We start from the raw sequence: 7,554 nt of genomic DNA on the forward strand, positions 1-7,554 counted from the left end.
CATCTCTATAGATATGTCCTCATTTGCTCTGATTAAGCAGTGATTAGAAAAATAGATTAAAAAAAATCCTCTCAAAAATCCTAAGCCTTATTTTGCTATACAAACCTTATACACATGCTATACTACTTACTTTGATAAATCTAGCATTGTGAGTGTTCTATTCATTGATTATTATTGCTAGCAACCCTAATATATTTCTTGTATACTTGATTTTTGATTAAGGGTTAAGAAAAGGTTTCCCCCCCGATTTTATTTGACAAATCTTTGTATGTGAAAAATATTGCAGTTAGTGAGTCTTTTCATCATCATTGCAAGACTCATTGAGCATATGATTATTGAGTGTGCAAAATCTTTTTCACAAACTCATTTTTCAAATATCTCTTGTACTTGAATATTGAGAAAATATTTTTTGGAGATATTTTGATTACCTTGGTGAAAATCATTGAAACCCTAAATAGTTATTAAGATTTGCATCTATATGTTGGTTCAAGGATTATCTTGTTGAAACACTTTTCGTGCTCGATTGAATATAGACATTACTTTGAGTGTTAGCACACAAATTGCACTGAACTTATAGTTCCTATCATTTATTTGAGGTGCATTGATTATTTTGTGCATAGTGGTACATATTTGCTTAGTGTACGAAGCACATTTTCTTGTATGTCAAATTTATATTGATTTTTTATATTCCATACGTAGGCCTGAAGAGGGAGACTAGGTTGTTGAATAGCCACGAATTGACTTAGACTCAGTTAGGAAAAGTAGGTACACCATCCTGGTACGGTGTGGTTGTAGGTTGAGGTTAGCCCCGTTAATTGATGTGGTTGCAAATGGTGTCGCTCCACCAGTTAAGTGAGCATTAGTGGAATCCTCAGGCTTACGAGCTAAAGGCGGGGACGTAGGTAGTATTGGCCGAACCCTAATAACATATCATGCTTGTACTTTATATTTCCAGCACTCTATATTCCTGCACGTGTATATTATATTCGATACATTGTGAATGTTGCGCATGATTTAATTTCGGCATATTATCTGCGCATTTGGGTTTATGTGTATATAAAAAGACCCTGGTTGTGAAATACTGTTGTTAGATTAGATGAACCTAGGAATAAATTTTAAATGCCCTATTCACACCCCTTCTTGAGAATACACCTCGTAGCATTGACTTAAACATTTTTTCTAAAGATCGGGATGGCTTGGTGTATCCCCATTCGGAAAGGGACATTCACCTTCTAGTCCTCCTGTAATTTTTGGAGTAAATTACACCCATTGGAAAATTCGAATGAGTATAATGGTAAAATCTATGAATTGGAGGGCTTGACAGGTGATTGCTAAGGGAATTTGTATGCCTGTAGAAAATGATATTAATCTGATGCATGCGAATTCATATGCCATGGATTTACTATATTGTTCTTTAGATACTAATATTCTTCAAGATATTATGGTATATAGTTGTGCACAAGAGATCTAGGTTGAGTTAGAAAAGAGATATGGAGAGACCCAGCAAAAAGAGATTGTCACTCCAAATGCTCTAAGTCTTAATGATCAGGTAATGGCTAATCATGAGCATGTTGCATTAGTAGACGATGAGGTATATGACTCTTACTCTACCTCACTTACTAATTCATGCAATGAATCATGTGATGATTTTTATGCTGAATTCTGTAATATATCACATGCTAAATCATCTATTGAACATAATGATTGTTTTGTTAATAATGTATACGATGATTCTTAGGAAAAATTTTGTGATATATCTTATGATGAATCATCGATTGTTTTTTATGATGATATTGTATGCATTGATTCATATGATAGTTATAGAGATGAATCTTGTATTGAATCATGTAATAAGTTTTATGATGAAAGCATGTCACTAAATAGACAACTAAAAAAGGATTCATTTAAAATTCATAAGTCTCTAGTTAGAATGTCTTATCATAAAACTTTTCTAAAAAATCAAAACAAAAGGTTGGCTAAATAGTTAGACAAATTAAAAGAGTGTTATGTCATCATTAAAAAGAAAAAGATTGAAAGGATATTGAAAATAATCTTCCAGGAGGGAGAAATGGGTGACGATAAATCCCTAGGAATTAAAAAGAAAAATATTTGTGAAAAGGATTCAGGGTCATTATATAATCCCCATTGTCATGCCTTACCAAGTTAAAATAAAATAAATAAGCATATCCCTTCACAAAAATCCAAAGCCTGCTTATTTTGAAAAATGAAATGGCACATTCAATCTACTTGTCCATCTAGAAGTGCCAGAGGCTTAGATAAGGAGATGACGTGGGTAATTATGAAAGCAAATCCCTTAGGAACTAAGGAAGATCGGATTCCAATAGAAATTACATAAATATTTTAAATCTTCCCTTAGTTTCTAGGTTTACGGGTTGTGATGACTGTAGGCTTAGGAAGTGATTAGTGCTTAAAATGAAATAAGATTAGAAAGCCAATTCAAAAATTGAATAAAATCCACTTCCAAATGGATTAGGTATTATTGCTAGGTAAATATTTCCAAATGCTTAACCCATGTTTAAATATAAATCTTTAAGTTAATCCATTGTTGTCCATTGCACAAGATTGAGTGATAGGGATCCATCTTATATCATATATCACTTTGCCCTAAACTCACTTTTGAATATGAAAAGTCTAACTCAAAATCAAGTCATCACTCTAGGCTTAAAGTACTATTGATCATAAATGATTAATATATATTAAGTGTGCTTTTCAAATCATTCATTTGAAAAAATTGAAACCCTTTTTATTGGATGATCATGATACTTCCCAAAAGTGGAAATTCTTAATCAATGGAGGAAGAATATCACCATTTTTTTTCAATAAGATACCAAAGTGGATGATTGAATCATTCCATACTAGAAATAATCGCAGGAAATCCTTTGATAACATGGATTCTTATTTCTCAATGATATCCCACGATCAAGACAATTAATTGAATCCAATGAAACAATTTCATAGAAGTTCATTGATATCTTCTTTTTATACATCCCATCCATAGGACTCCTTACCAAACCACGATCATATTCGATAAGGTTTCACTCATTCCTTGGTTTGTATTTTTGCTCCTTTGTGTGATCATATCCAAAGGGTACTTGCCATTCTCCAAAGAGCATGGTCCTAAGAATTCATACTCCTAAATGCTCTTTGCTAAAATTGTCAAGACATAATCTTTTACTTCTGTATCATAAATAATGTCCAGTTTCCTCGAATACTCTTCTGAACATAATAGAAATTTAATCTTTAAGATTATTTAATTTATTCTTCTCTCACATAGCTCTCAACTTTTAAATCAAATCTTTTAAAGCTCTACATACATTGATTGTGTTGAATGGCTAAATTTATTGCCTAGGTTCTTATGTTGATCAATGCGTATATCTCAAAGTGACCTATGCACATGTAATTAATATCGAAAGTCATTCTAACTTGTGCCTCTCACATTTTAAAGATCATAAGAAAAGAGGCTATTATAGGCTTTGTACATTGAAAAAATATTGATTGTGACTTTTTGGTCTATTGAAGCCTATGCATTCAAAGCTAAGCTTAACTCATTGAAAATCTTATAACTCTTGCCTAAAGAACTAGAAAATGAAAAAGGCATTAAATGAGTTGAGTGCATAACTTAGGGGGAGCATTTATCTTTCATGTGTATATAGATTTGAATGCTCTCATATTCTTATATCGTTTATGCCTTTATGCTTATATGTGTATAGCATTGCAGCACACTATCCATGATTCAATAAATGGCTAGAATTTTTTTGATGGATAGTTTATATCTTTTCTTAGCCTGAACTACTATTGAGCTATATTGAATTTCTTGAGTTGATTATACTTCCTAATTGCATGCTTAGTTTAGAATGCATTCTGCATGGCGGATGCAGTTGATGTGAATTGCATGCTGGTAATGGATGTTAGCTTTGGTGAATTATCAAGAGGAAGGGAGGTGAATTGGGTGTTTAAAACTTTGTAGGTTGATTTCAATTCCATAAACACTAATACTCAACCTAGGGTCTATCTATATACACATAAACCCAAACGCATAGATAAATGGCATGCAAAAATTAAATCATGCACAACATTCACACTATAACAGACATGTGCAGGAATATAAAATAGTGCGCACACGATATCTTGTCGGGGTTTAGCCAATACTGCCTACGTCCCCGCCTCTAGCTCGCAAGCCCAAGGATTCCACTAATGCTCACTTAACGGATGGAACGGCACCGGCTACAACAAGATCAATTAACGGGGCTAACTTCAACCTATAACCGCACCTTACCAGGATGGTGCACCTAACTTTCCTAACCAGGTCTAAGCCAATCCGGGACTATTCTACAGGGCTAGTCTCCCTCTTCAGGCCCATGCTTAGAATACAACAGATATGAAACTTTGCATGAAAATAAATGCTTCTTAACTTAGTAGACAAGTGCTAGTAATAATCAGAACACACCAAGTATGTAAGTATAATAAGCTCAGTGATGTTTATGTGTAATCAACACTTAGTATAATGTATAATCACAAACATGCACAAGAGTGTTCAACCAAGCTAGTCTTTGAAAGTAAATTATATCAAATCTCAATATCAGATTAGTGTTTCAAAGATGCTAGCAATAATATTCAAATGAACTGAAAAATATTTTCTCAAATTGTATCAAACATAAGAGTTGTTTGAAATCAAGCTTTGTAAAATATTTTGCACACAAAAAAGAATGCTTAAGAAATCTTGCAATATCAATGCAAAGACCCTAAAGTAAATGAGTTTTGCCACACAAGATTTATTTATTCAAATCAGTGGGAAGAACTCTGGCCAAACTCTCAAGACAAAAATCGAGCAATACAAATTTCAAACGAGAGTATAGGGCTATTTAGAATGAAGCACAACTAATTTGAACTCTCTCTCTAGGCTTGAATAATGAAGAAAAATGAAGTATAAGAGTGTTTGGGAGTATTTAAGAGTAGTATGGAAAAGATAGGCTTTCGAATTTTTCAGAGGATTTCTCACTAATCACTTTACTAATCCTCTTCTAATCCTTGCAAATGAACTTGTATATATGCATAGGCAAAATTATAGTCGTTGGGGATATTGGGGTAATAATTTAAATATTTTTAAAATCATTTAAGGAAAATAACCCCATTTAACCATGGTAAAAATATAAAACAAGCTAAGAGTTTCAGGTGGCTAAACCACAGTTCGGTCACCCGAATAGAGACAATGAAAAAAGTTAGTTTTTGAAGTTTGGTCACTTGAGCATGGGTTCGGTTTGCTGAACCAAGGCGATTCCAACATTGTTCGAGATTCGGGTGCCCGATCCTAAGTTTAGTTTGCTGAATCCATGTGTTCGGTAGCCCGAGGCAATTTTGAATGTGAAGTTTGGGCTGCCAAGTTAGTGGGAAAAGTTAAAAACAAGGTTCGGTTGCCCGTGGACGATACGTTAAAAATGGTTCGATCACCCGAAACCCAAGTCAACAAGTTGACCCATCAAGGGTACGGTCGTTCGAAACCTTATAGTTTTGCCCTATAAGTCCATTTTCACTTCAACTAACTCCCCTGATATTATAAGTGATTTTGGGGACATTCTTATGTGTATGTGCAAGAACCTAGGGTCTTTTCTAAGGTTTTAGGCATTTTAACTTAGCCTAAAAAACCCAGCGTCGGTCGACCATCTTTTCTAAAGTCATTTGATTTCCAAGGATGTGTAGGGACCTAAGGTATTTCTAAGGTCTTTTGAGCTTATTAGAACTTACATGCATAATATGCAAGGATTGTTACATACCTTTTTCCTGTGTTACTATTACAAACCTGAATTAATATAGATTGCAGTAAAAAAGAATTCTTCTAGGTCTTTAGACTTGGAGTCTTCATATGCTATCAAGTGATTTGCTCTTATAGACCTGCACACAAACTTGATAGACATTAAATACCAGAGTATTTTTCATAATCAAAAAAGGTAATGACCCATAGGGTCAACAGTGGATTATAGGTTCTTGCATGCTTCAATTGAATTATATATTGCTTGCTTGCATCTATTAGGTGCAGGTTTTATGGAAAAACCTATTATGCTCACCAGTATTTTAGGCTTAGATGTGTTTTGAAATTACTGTGGCATGTGCTTGATTGTTATGTTATTATTGAATACCATAAGTGAAAAATATAATACTTGCCACAGTCTTTGAATTTGCCATATGATCTTGCATGTGATTAATAAATTTTTTTCTTTGGATCTATATGGTTTTCCTTTCTGGTTATATAATGAAATTGTGCTTAAATGCTAAATCAGAATGACAGTTGCTTGCTTGTTTTAAATTAAAAATTTTTTTGCAAGAAATTCCCTGTACTTTTTGCAAGCATCAAAGGGGGTTATATATATATTTACATATATTCTTACTATTTGGCTAGAAATGAGTTTACTTGTGACACATCTTATTTTCTTGCTTATGCACTAAATGCTATATTTTTCAAATAGTTGCAAAATTGTTTATGTCCAAAATACTATATGAAAAAAATAAGGGGGGTTACTAATTTTTTTAAAGAGGAGCTCTCTTAAGCTAAGTTTTTTAATGATCAAAATTATTTTACTTAGCTTAACCCTTTTGTTGATGCCAAAAGGAGGAGAGGGAGAGTAAAATGATAAAACTTTGAGCTACATTTCATGTTACATTGGATATGCTTAAACGTAAAAACTAAATGCATAATTTATTTGAAATATCTTTCCTCTTGGATTTGCTCAAGACTTATTGCTTATCTTTATATTATGCATATTCTTAGGGGGAGCTTTTTTAGGTTAAACCTCATTTTGCTCATGCGTGTTTGTCATCATCAAAAAGGAGGAGATTGTTGACTTCTTGAATTTGATCTCTGGTTTTGATGCTGACGAAACACAAGAATCTTATATGGGATGTAGTTTGTGTGTAGGACAAATTAGCAGTATCATATGATGCACATGGACTGGAAGAAAATGAAGACCCAACATGTTTTTGTCTTGTAATTTATATTTCATTCTAGATCTGTTATATTATTAATTTCAAAGGTCAGTAATAATCTACATATCATGCATGATAGGGAATAAGCTCAAAAGGCCTTAGACTAACCTTAGGACACAAACTCTGCATGAAAAAGTTCCCTTTTGAGTTAGAACTGCTTATCATGTGATGAAGGACATTGCATAATGGGAAAAGGACCGAAATGCCAAAAATTGGCATGTTGGATCAACCGAACCCTAGTACTTAGGGCCCATCAGTCAATTGAAGATCTCTTGGATCAATAGTTTGACCCTTCAATCGACCGACTAGAAATGTAAAGCAACACCCTGGTTGACCGAACGGACACGTGGGAAGTCCCAACGACCTAGTCGACCGAACCACAAAGTTCAAAAGAACTTGGTCGACCAAAGATCATAAAGGTTCGTCAACCAAACTTAGTCTAGTCGATCGAACCTCGGAGGATTCGAAATCGCCTTTGGCCAGTTGACCAAACCTGTAGTTCAGAAATCCCCTAGTCGACCAAACTTGGCAACCCGGTCGACCGAACCATGAAAA

The sequence above is a fragment of the Malania oleifera genome, chromosome 9 (assembly GCF_029873635.1).
Source record: "Malania oleifera isolate guangnan ecotype guangnan chromosome 9, ASM2987363v1, whole genome shotgun sequence".
Lineage (NCBI taxonomy): Eukaryota > Viridiplantae > Streptophyta > Magnoliopsida > Santalales > Ximeniaceae > Malania > Malania oleifera.